This window comes from Erpetoichthys calabaricus, chromosome 17, assembly GCF_900747795.2.
Source record: "Erpetoichthys calabaricus chromosome 17, fErpCal1.3, whole genome shotgun sequence".
Taxonomy (NCBI): domain Eukaryota; kingdom Metazoa; phylum Chordata; class Cladistia; order Polypteriformes; family Polypteridae; genus Erpetoichthys; species Erpetoichthys calabaricus.
The window spans coordinates 27,278,762-27,291,733 of record NC_041410.2 but is presented as its reverse complement, the minus strand read 5'-3'; the positions used below and the strand labels follow the sequence as shown (position 1 = coordinate 27,291,733).

Here is a 12,972-nt window from a genome sequence, read left to right as displayed (position 1 = left end):
TGTTTATGATTTATAGTATTGTTAATGTTCTACAAGTCTGTACCTAAGCCTGTGTTGTGTTCCATGTGTTTTGTGGGGGGCTCCAAAGAAGAAAGGCCACCTGTCAATCAGTTCCAGGAACTGTCCTGTGCCCTTTAAATCTGGGGGGTCTTGCACAGTTCCTGGGGTTTCATTTCAAATGCACTTATGGTGAGTTATTGGATTTTTGACCTGTTTCCTCTGTCTTTTTACTACTCTTTAGATTCCTGTATTAAGACTTTTTTCACCTTGGAATTACTTTGCCAGCAACTCCTTTATACCTTTTGTGTTCTTTTGTGCTTCACAGTGTAAAAGATAATTTTGTGTGAATAAAACTTTTTATTTAAAATAAAATCCTGTGTTTGCTCACTTGCCTGGCCGGTGTTTTGAAAGTAAACACCCCTCTAGGTGGAACATTAATAGAAGTGTTGGGACTCCAAGTCATAACACCATCCCACATGTAGGGGCCAGTCCATCTGTGTACATTCACCATAGAAAAAAGTTATTTTGCTCTAACTAGAATGTGATTATTTTTCTTTTCAAAAATAGGTTTCAGTTTCTTTTCTTGTTAAATGATGTGCCCTCACCGTACTCCAGGAAACAGACGTTGATTTATTAGATGTATGAATATTAGTCATAAATGCATTTGTATTGTAAAAAGAGACCTAAGTATATTATTAGAACATTAGAGCAATTGTGACAAGAACAGGTCATTCAGCCGAACAACCTTATCAATCCCGGGCATTGTCATTTCTCAAAAATGAAATCCATTTGAGTTTTCACATTTGAGTTCCAAAAACATCTCCACTTATCACTAATTCTTGATGTCTGTAATTCTCTGTGAGAAGGAATTCCTTCCAACATGTTTGTGAAATTTGCTCTTTGCCAGTTTCCACCTTTGTCCTAAAGTTTCCACTAAAGAGCTTACAACAAAAACAAAAATGCGAACTAAAGCTTGCCCACACTGTTCAAGGTTACTCACACTAACTGATCCAAGCTATGGAAAACAGGGTGTTTTAGTCTAAATGTTATTTTAAAAACTTCTAGATATCCTCTCAAGTAGAGGAAAATGTATATTTGCAAACTTATAGTCTGTGTTAATATTTTGCAATTTAGATATCAGGTCTTTAGTAAAGGATTTGGATAAAATATCTGTTTTGCTCTTAATGGGTGGAGTATTGGAAAATAGCAAATGCAATGTAACTGACTCTTAAAATGATGCAATAAAGCAAATGTGATACACATAAAGCTGAATGCAGATCTACTAAAAATAGTCATTAAAACAGGCAACAAACTTAATCTATACAGGACGTGTGCTATCAAAATTGATTATCTGATCACATTTATGGATGTTTCTTATGATTATTCTTGCAAAGATGAACACGAAACACACATAAACACATTCAGGGTGAGATAATAATATTCAGGCAGAGTGGTAAGAAAACGTCCAGTTCCTGTGTTCCTAAAATTCCAAATACCCTTTAATTCTAAAAAACACAAGCCTTTAAGTGTTAATTGCCAGATACTCTTACTAACTCAGTGACGTTCTATTTCATAACCAGTGCACTGTAAACTGTCATAATTGCATTTCTGTTGTTTACTTTGGGCTATAGATGAGTTGATTGGTTGGCATTGACACCCTATAAGTTTAGGGAGCATGCCTCCATCCCACTCTCCTACAAACATCCTTTTGCTAGGTTTTATATGTTGTTGTATTTGATTTTTTTTATCAGGATGATTTCACAGGTTGTATCTTTCTAAATGAAATGTGTCATAGACAAATAAAATACTTGCTAAGCAGTGTTGCACTTAGACAAACACTAAACTTGCATAACCTGATTGTTTGTTGCATGCAACTTAGCATAATTATAATATTGTACAAATAAGAGACACATAATATAGGTGGCTACATTTTGTTGAAGAAGGATAGGCAAAACAGAAAATGGGAGGGGGGTTACCTTTTAGGTTAAACCGAATTTTAATGCACGTCTTCTTCAATTGCATGATGTGCCACATCTTAGTGAAGACGTCTAGATTCGACTAGAAAGCATTAGGCATAGAGGACATCTACTACCTCAAACCTTGGGAATAGTATCTGACATGATAAGGGACCAGTAGGCAAGATGTGTGATAATTTTGATAATGGGAGGTTTCAACAATTTTTTAACCGGACCCAAAACTGAACCTTGCAATCAAAATGAAAGAGAACACAGAAACAGTCGAACCATGAATCCAAGAGATTTTTTGCCAGAACCTAAACATGATCAGAAGTTCAAAGTGAAAAACAAGACCAAGGATTCCTAACCAGGAGAAAATCAAAATGAAAGTCTTAGGAAAGCAATTCAAGTGTTTATCTGTACACTGGGATAAAACAATGCCACTCAAGCTGACCATTAAACCCCTGGCACAATGAGGTCAGAGTCACAACCTCTGACAACACACTCCCAGTAATTGGAAGATACATCATGGCAACATTATCCAGAAAACAGTAGTACCTGAGAGAAATACAATTGATGTCACAGAAAATATAAATAATTATTAAAATTTGTTCAGGTGCATGAAACTCAAGAACAAATCTTTAATTTGGAATCTATGCCAGTCAGATCTTTTTGATTGATCTATGATTAGCAAGAAACACTGGCACAATTGTGGAAGAAATGAATTTGAAACAGAACCCCCACCCCCCCCCCACCCCCACTGGAATGCCCTGATTTAAGCAATAAAACACAGTCAGGAGAAAGCGTCAATCGTTATTCTTTATCTAAATCTCCAAAGAGGTAACAAGTGCAATACGCGTTAGCCACATGTTACAAAGTAAAAGGGGTCATCTGCGCTATATTTATACAATTCATTGATTAGGTCACTACTCAAAAAAGGAATTCATTACATAATCAGAAAACGTTTAACATGATTGTTTACACCTAGTTGCTAATGGGACATGGTAGATGTTGATACCTTAACTGACTGCAATTCGATTGATAGTCCAGTTAGCTTATGATGTACGTGACTTTTTAAGTTTATTATTTTTATTCTTATTTTAGTAGACGTTTCAGTTCCCCTATAGGTTTATCTGGTTTAGAACAATAAGACAAAGACCTAATTCTTTATGATCCAGCTGGGAACAAAAACAGGTGAAAATATAGAAAAATGATTATGCCATAAAATGTATAATTTTCTCTTAATGGGTTATATAAATAACAATAAATGCATTTATTATAGTGAATAATAAAATAACAGCATCAGCTTTTAAGCATAAGCTCAGAAGGATATGACACTCAGACACATGCTAGGTGCACATAGGACCAGGATTCAAATTCAACGCTTACACAATTTACACAATAATTGTTTTAAAAATCATAGATGATCACAGCCCTGATATCGGGAGTGTGTTACAGAACCCCAATGCAGACAGCAATTTTAATGTGCATCTATTTAATAATATTTAAAAGGCAAGTTTAGATGGGGATATTATTGTCAAGGGGGGCTTCGTTTACATAAATATTTACTAGGCTAACCTTACAAATATCTCAGTAGAAGAACAGGCATTTTTAGATGTAATCAGTAACAATTTTTAAACATGATGTGCTAAAACAGCAGCAAGAAGGGAAGCCTGTCTAGATTTAAGATTTTCTAATAACCAGGATGGAATTTATTGTAGAGGGGATTGAACTACTAGGGTCAAGTCACCAAAATATACAGTAGCACATCTGACAGTGTTAAGGCAGAGCGTATGTGCAAATACTAAGACTGTTACGTTTAACTTTGGAAGGGTAAATTTTGGGTAGATGTGGTCAATTCTAAAAGGTTAAACTGACATAAGCTTTTAAGAGTAGAAACACGTGAGGAGCAGTGGAACCGGTTTAAAAATGTTTTGTATGTAATGCAGTACAAGTTCACCCCAAAACCTAGAAGCAGTAAGAAATTAGAGAACACTTTGCAGATGTTAAACAAGGAGATAAAAATGAAAAAAATAAAAACAGTTGTATAAGATTCACAAGACCCTTAAATCTATCACTGACTTTAGTGATTTTGAAACAATGAGAGCAATGACTAACAGGAAATTAGGAAGATTTGGAGCAAACTACTCAGAAAAGGAGACAGATGACCCAAAGAGATTTATTAGGAAAGCTAAGCATGAAGTAAAATCCACAGACAGTGAAAAAGTGAATGCTCTAAACTGGCATTTCTCTAAAATTATAACCTCCCAGCAGTAACAGGGACTGCAAGAAGGAACTTCATGATCTGGAAGTCGTAACAGGGAGAAGTGCTGCTTGCATTTGAAAGGATGAAATCAAACAAATAACTCGGACCAAATATCGTTTGTCCTAGAGTGCTTAAGAAGGTTAGTGTTACGTGCTGTATAGAAATGCTGAAGCACAGTTTTACTTGTTACTATCAATACCTCTGTACAGCAGCCATTAAATAGGCTAACAGAATGTATAGCCTAATGTGCGCAGTACAAGTCAAAGGAAACTATACTTAAGCTTTATAATACTCTTATAAGGTCTCATCTGGAGTGCTGTCTGTAGTTTTGCTCTGCAGGCTACACAAAGACATAGCAGTGCTAGAGGAGGTCCAGAGAAGAGCGACTACTCTGATTCCAGGACTGCAGGGTATGAGCTATGAGGAGAGATTCAAGGAGTTGAACCTTTCCAGTTTAAGCAAATAGAAATTAAGAGGCAACATGACTAAAGTTTTAAAATCCTGAAATGAAGTAGTAATGCAGATCCAAGCTGTTGTTTTAAAATGAGGTCTTCAACAGTAACACTTATGGAGAATTTCTCAAGGCTAAATTTTGCAAAAATTTTTCTTCATATCGAGGATTATAGACACGTGGAATAAGTGACCAAGTAGTCTGGTAGGCTGTAAGACTTTAGTGACTTTCAGAACTGGACTTGATGTTGGGCAGGTGGGTTCAGGTATTTTTCATTGCTATTTGGTTATATTCTTTCATTTTGCTTTATCTTATGATAATAAAGGTTTTCAATGTAAAAACTAAATCGGACAGAAAAGCAGCCACATTCTTTAACTGAAATAGTGAAGTAGAAAAGCACACGACAACTACCAGATTTACAGTACTTACTCTTTTTTTCCAGCTACTCCACTGTGGGAAGACGAAACAACAGTGTCCTTTTCCTCAGAAATACCTATAGAAACCTTCGCAACTTCAAGTGAGTATTTATTTTAGCAATTACCTTCTCACAGGCTCCTTCATACAATACAATACACTGATCTTTCTTTTACTTTTTCATTTCCTTTATCTTCTTTTTCTTTACTCCTCCACAACTCCAAGCAGAGTGTTGTCATTAAGCCCTTTGAGTAGTGAGAAAAGTGCTATATAAATGCAAAGAGTTATTATTATTATTGTCTTCTCCAGACTACATCTGGATGTGTTGGATCAGCTGCTTTTTATAGTGGACCTGGGAATACTGACAATGTTTCCTGCCACATACCCAGGAACCCAAAAGGGCTGTCAGTTCCCATGAACTCCCGTGAGAGTCTAAACTGGGGATACACTGGAGGGGCACTGTCATCTAGCATACTGGGAAAATATTTGATCCTGAGAGGCAGTCTCCCTATGTCCATCCATTATTCCTGCTATACACTTGAGAGTCATAGCACCCATCCTGAACAGGATATCCATCCATACCAGCTGTACATCCATAACAGCACCCTACCTCCATCTCTTATATCTCAGCCAGGGTTTTTTCACCTGTCTGGGTTTCAGATACTTGTTCTTTTTCTTTGTTGTATATTTTTGATTTATTTGAATGTGTTGCTATTTCGTTTGTTTATGATTTATAGTATTGTTAACATTCTTCGAATCTGTACCTAAGCCTGTGTTGTGTTCCATGTGTTTTATGGGGGGCTCCAGAGAGGAAAGGCCGCCTGTCAATCACTTCCAGGAATTGTCCTGTGCCCTTTAAATCTGGAGGGTCTTAAACATTTCCTGGGGTTCATTTTGAATGTACTTGGGAGCTTTTGGTGAGTTATTGGATTTTTGACCTGTTTGAGCCGTCCATTGACCACTCATTGGATTCTAGTACTGGGACTTTTCTTACCTTGGAATTACTTTGCCAGTAACTCTTTTATGCTTTTTGTATTCTTTGGGGCTTCACAATGTAAAGAGCATTTTGTGAGAATAAAACTTTTAATTTAAAATAAAATCCTGTGTTTGCCCTCTTATCTAGCTGAAGCTTTGACAGTTAATACCCCTCTAGGCGAGACATTAATAGAAGTGTTGGGACTCCAAGTCATAACACCATCCCACATGTAGGGGCCAGTCCATCTGTGTCCATCACACCGGTAATGAACCATGGAAACAGTTATTTTCTTTAACTAGAATGTGGTTATTTTTCTTTTCAAAAATAAGTTTCAGTTTCTTTTCTTGTTAAATGATGTGCCCTCACCGTACTCCAGGAACCAGACGTTGATTTATTAGATGCATGAATTTTAGTCATAATTGCATTTGTATTGTTAAAAGAGAACTGAGTGTATTATTAGAACATTAGAACAATTCTGACATGAACAGGTCATTCAGCCGAACAACCTTATCAATCCCAGTCCTGTCACCTCTCAAAAATGACATCCAGTTGAGTTTTCACTTTTGAGCTCCAAAAACATCTCCACTTGATCACTAATTCTTGATGTCTATAGTTCTCTGTGTGAAAAAAACATATTTCCAATGTTTGTGTGAAATTTGCTCTTTGCCAGTTTCCATCTTTGTCCTAAAGTGTTGTGACAGTTTAAGGTCTCCGTGACCCCTTGAACCCTCAGACCAGACGTCAGACACCAGATAAAAGTCCAAATATTAATATTTATTATAATAATAAGTGCACAAAGCACCCTCTTCTCCACAATCTTCAAATAAACAATACTCAATCAATAAATCAATAATCCTCCTCACTCCCAGATGCGTTGCCACCCTTCCTCCCAGCTCAGCTCAGTCTCTAGGCTTTCCCACAGTCCTTTTATACCCCCTGACCCGGAGGTGTTCCTGTCCAACAATCCACAAGTCCTTATGACTTCCGGGTCAGGGTAAAAGTCCTTTTCCTCAACCTGGAAGCACGTTGTTTCTTCTTGTCATGTGATCATGACGCACTTCCAGGTTATAGGGCATGTAAGAGTCCTTGAGCCTCCCTGCAGCGTCCTCTAGTGTGCCCCACGGTGTCCAGCAGGGTTGGGAATAAAAATTCCATTGTCCATAATTCCCTGCTGGTCTTCTGGGCACTTCCATGATACAGGGAGGGCTCCATCTAGCGGCCTGGGGGTTTTGGCCGGGGTAAATGGCCGGCCATCCCTCACAGTGTTCACTGAAAAGCTTACACTAAAAACAAAAACGAGAAATAAAGCTTGCCCACACTGTTAAAGGTTACTCACACTAAATGATCCAATAAGGAATTTTCAACTAAATGTTATTTTAGACACTTTCAGATATACTCGCAAGTAGAGAACAATGTAAATTTGTAAATTTATAGTCTGTGTTAATATTTTGCAATGCAGACATCAGGTTTTTAGTAAAGGAGTTGGACAAAATATCTGTTTTGCTCTTAATGGGAGAAGTATTAGAAAATATCAAATGCAACATAACTGACTTTAAAAAGACTCAATAAAATAATTATAATACAATAAAAACTGAATGCCATTCTTTTTAATAGTCATTAAACATTCATCAAACTTAATCTATAGAGGAAGTATGCTAACCAAATCCATCCATCCATCCATTATCCAACCCGCTATATCCTAACTACAGGGTCACAGGGGTCTGCTGGAGCCAATCCCAGTCAACACAGAGCGCAAGGCAGGAAACAAACCCCGGGCAGGGCGCCAGCCCACCGCAGTGCTAACAAAATGAATTATTTAATCTCATTTCTGGATGTTTCTTATGATTCTCCTTGCAAACATGAGCACAAAAAACCTTAAACAAAATAAACACATTTATCATGAGAGCATAATATTAAGGCAGAGTGGTAAGAAAACGTCCAGTGCCTATGTGCCTAAAATCCAAAAACCAAGATGTAACCGAATCATTCCCTTTTATTCTAAGAACCAAAAGCCTTTTAGTGTTAATTGTCAACCTTTCCAGTTTATGCAAATAGAGATTAAGAGGTGACATGACTGAAGTTCTAAAACTCATGAAATGAATTAGTACTGCAGAAAAAGGCTGTTGTTTTTAAATGAGGTCTTCAACAGGAACATGTGGATACAAATGAAAACTTGTTAAGGGTAAATTTTGCAAAAATGTTAGAAAAGATGTTCTTCACATTGAGGATCATAGACTCATGGAATAAGTAGTGTGGTAGGCTGTAGGACTTTAGTGACCTTTAAAATTGGATTTAATGTTGGGCTGGTGGATTCAGTTTTTTTTTTATTTCTACTTTGTTATGTTCTTTCATTTTACTTTATCTTGTGATAATAAAGGTTTTCTTTGTAAAAATTAAACCGGACAGAAAAGTGGTCACATTCTTTAAGTAAAATAATGAAGCAGAAATGAACACGACAACTACCAGATTGACAGTACTTACTCTTTTTTTCCAGGTTCTCCATGGTGGACACCAGTGGAATCAACAGTGGTCAGTTCCACAGAAATGCCTACAGGAACCATCACAACTTCAAGTGAGTATTTATTTTAGCAATTACCTTCTCACAGGCTCCTTCAGACAATACATTACAATGATCCTTCTTTTACTTTTTCATTTCCTTTTTCTTCTTTCTTTCTTTACTTCTCCACAACAGCAAGTGGTGTCTTGTCATTGTCCTGTCTAGACTAAAACTGGATGTGTTGGATCAGCTGCTTTTATTGTGGACCTGGGAATACTGGCAATGTATTCACTACAGTCATGTCCATCCTTTTTGCAAAATCCACTATAATCTGACCTTCTTCATACCTCTCCTTGACACCATACCTACCCATCACCTCCTCGCCTCCTCTGTTCCCTTCACCAACATGTCCATTGAAATCCGCTCCAACCACCACTTTCTGTCTCTTGGGTACAGTGTCCATGACTTTATCCAACTCACTCCAGAAATCTTTTTTCTCAGCCATTGCACACCCAAATTGCAGGGTATATGCACTAACAACATTCATCATCACACCTCCCATTTCCAGCTTCATTATCATTACTCTGTCTGACACTCTTTTCACTTCCAAAACACTCTTGACATGCTGTTCCTTCAGAATAACCCCTACCCCATTTCTCTTCCCATCAACACCATAATAGAACAATTTGAATCCATCTCCAGTCCACCTGGTGTTACTCCCCTTGCATTTAGTCTCTTGCATGCACAATATATCTTCCTTCTCTCCATCATATCTGCTAACTCTATCCCCTTATCAGCCATACTGCCAACATTCAAAGTTCCTACCCTCAGTTCCACTCTCTTTATTTTCCTCCTCTTTTCTTTCCTCCTGACACGTCTCCCCCCTCTCCTTCTCCTTCTTCGGCCAACAGTAGCCCAATTTCCGCCAGCACCCTGTTGGTTAACAGTTCTGGTGGCAGCTGGTGTTAGCACAGGCCTTGACCGATCTGGTATGGAAATATGTATTGTTGTAGATTTTTCATTGTTATTTCTTTATATTCTTTTATCTTGTGGCGGACGGCCGAGACTCATGACCGGCCGGGATGCCCCTTTGAGACTAGATCCAGGGGAGCAGCCATGCGATTTACGCTATGTCCTCCAGAACACTTGGTGGCAGACCCCCTGGGTTGCATTGGGGCCACTGTCCTGGAACACTGGAGCTCATCCCTGTTGGGCTCTGTGGCCACCGCCAGGGGGAGCTGCAAGACTTTCTGAGCCCGTGTGGACAGTAACGCAGCCACTCCCGGAAGTGCAACCTAATTTAGGTTAATTGCCACTTGAAGCACTTCCAGGTGGGCTATATAGGGAGCCTGCGGCCACTACTCAGGGCACCAGAGTCGGGAGGAGGAGGAAGAAGAAGAAGAAGAGTTTATTTTTGAATGTTTTTCTTTTGGTGTTTTTTGGGACTGTGTAAGGCCTGTGGGACACGGGGAAGACATGCCCTATGTCTGAAAACAAGAATAAAATCTTTTTGTTTATTTTTACCTGTGCCTCAGTTGTCAGTCAGTGTTGGGTCGATGCCTATATAGTGCCATTGCCACAATCTATAAGAATTAATTTTGACAGATAAGTGGCCACATTCTTTAAAAGAAAAAATGAAGCAGAAAAGCAGACAAGAACCTTCTGTTTTAGTCATTCTTTTTTCACCTGTTCCAGGATGACCTCCAGTGTACACAACACAGCCCAGATTACACTGCACAACAAAGTTTTTGAAATGTTTTGCTTCTTGAAAAGATTTTTGCTGATTGTGACAGGTACCTACTGGGTGTGCACAAATATAGTTTTGGTTTTACTGCATCACATAGGAACTCTGAAAAATAGACATTTATATGTTTACTGACAATAACGTATTTAGTCACGTTTATGTTTTGCATAAGCTATTAAATTTGACAGAATTAAAAGAGTTTTACTCCTGATTTTCTTGTTGTATTCAATGTCTGGTGCATTACGTTGCAGTGTCTAACAGGATTCCAGTTCCCTGGTATCATTTCTTCATCGTAGCAACATCCTGGTGAAACCTTTCGCTGTGTTCGTCACTGACAGCACCGAGATTTGCGGGGAAGAAGTCCAAGTGTGAGTGGAGGAAATGAATCTTGAGTGACATGTTGCACTTCATTGTCTTGTATGCTTTGAGAAGTTTGTCTACCAGCTGAATGTAGTTTAGGGTTCTGTAATTGCCAAGACAATTGTCAACAATGTCTTTGAAAGCTTTCCAGGCAATTTCTTCCGGCCCAACTAACAGATCTTCAAACCGCTTGTCACTCATAACATGTCTGATCTGGGGGCCAGCAAAAATGCCCTCTTTGATCTTGGCGTCAGTTATTCTTGGGTACATCTGTCTTAAATAACGAAAACCTTCGCCTTCCTTGTTCAGTGCTTTCACGAAATTCTTCATGAGTCCCAGTTTTATGTGAAGAAGAGGCAAAAATATCTTTGCCGGGTCGGCAAGCGATTCATGTGCCACATTTTCTGTCCTGGAACTAACTTTTTATGGAGTGGCCAGTTCTGTCAAGAACAGTGTGACTCTTTGGCATGGCTGTTCCATTCACATATGAAACAACAGTACTTTGTATAGACGAGCTGCAGTCCTAGTAACAGAGCAACAACTTTAAGATCTCTCCAGATATTCCAGATGTACCTGCTATACTGGATGTGCTTCAGCAACAGTTCCATATTCTCATACATTTCTTTCATGTGTGCTGCATAGCCAACAGGTACTGAAGGATAAACGTTGCCATTGTGTAGCAGAACAGCTTTCAGGCTTAACATTGACGAATCAATGAAGAGATGCCACTCTTCCAGGTTGTATCACAACCCAAGGCCGAGAACAATCCTTCAATGTCACAACAGAAACAGAGACCGTCGACTTGTGCAAAAAATTTGGTTATATCATGATGTCGGCCTTGAAACACAGACATTTTCGTACCTGGTGACAGCAAACACCATTCCTGCAGTCTCAAACCCAGCAGCTTGGCTTTTGCTTTTGACAAACCCAAATCTCTGACCAAATCGTTCAATTCGGACTGTGTTATCAGACGTGGATCGCCTGATGTGCACGGTTCAAAATCCGGGTCAATGTCACTGTCAGTACCCTGCATTGCAGTTTCTTCATCTGGTTCATCTAGGGTCCAATCCTCTGGTGGTTTCGGAATTGGAAGACTGTCGTCATGTGGCACAGGTCTCATTGCTGAAGGCAGATTAGGATATTCAATTGATTTCTTGTTTTTGGCAGAGAAACCAGACACATTAGTCAAATAGAAGTAACAGTCCATCGCATGGTCTTTCTGTTCTCACCATATCATTGAAATAGCAAGCGTCATCGTGTTTCGAGCGCCTCTGAGCAAGGCTCTCAGACTGACAGTACATGTTGCACAGCAAATGTGAGGCACCCATTCCTTTTCTTGACCACCAATTTTGCAGCCAAAATACAGATGATAAGCTTTCTTCACAAGAGCAGTCATCCAACATCTCTGAGGCACAAGAGTATATTCGACACAGATATAGCAGAATGTATCGCAGCTGTTACAACATTGACGAGACATATCGCCCGACACCAAAACATCTATAGCATCAAGATTACTTACTGTTATATTGCTACAGATACTATACTGATACTATACATACACACTGACTATCTATATCAAGCAAATGAGCAGGATCGGTGTATGCAAGACACCTTTATAGCATGCTGAGACAGCGTCAAGCTCGTTCAGACATGCCCAGGATGTCAACTTCCACAAAACAGCTTCCAACCTGGCCTGATTCCATGCCTGCACATGCTCAGGCTGCATAAACCATTGTTGATAAGTCACCTACAGGAGCGAAAATGTTTGGATACAAATATAAGAAAAAATCACGACAAAACTGAAACGGTATGTGATGGGTAAATTTTGATGTGATATTCGTGATCAGCACCCAAAAATCTATAAGAAACTCCCAAAAGTGTTCAAGAAGCAAAAATTTTGTTGTGCAGTGTTACCATAAACTACACAAACAACATTCCTGGATTTTAGAGAGTATTTATTTTAGCAGTTACCTTCTTACAGGATCCTTGAGAAAATACAATGCAGTACTACTTCTTTTTCTTTTTTGTCCCCTTTTTTCTTTCCTCCTTTTCCTTTTCTCACTCCAATAAACCTGAGTAAAGTGGAGTGACTGCTTTTATGCCAGACTCATGAGTATTGCATTTCTAAAGATTTATACATAGGAAGCACTTTTACGTCAGGCAAAAAAGCCATGAAACATATTGGTCCTCTTCTGGCAATGCCCCCTGGTTGCTCCCCAGAAACCTAACAGGGCTGTCTTCCTAAACTGCTGTTCCCACGAACTCCTGCAGGAATTCAAAGCAAGGGCACACCAGATATATATTTTAAA

General features: G+C 38.8%; 1 protein-coding gene across 1 annotated transcript in view; it reads left to right on the top strand.

The window, feature by feature from the left end:
* The window catches only part of LOC114668178 (alpha-tectorin-like), a 108,485-nt gene that overhangs the window by 40,792 nt on the left and 54,721 nt on the right, over positions 1-12,972 (top strand). The gene's annotated exons all lie outside the window — the stretch shown is intronic.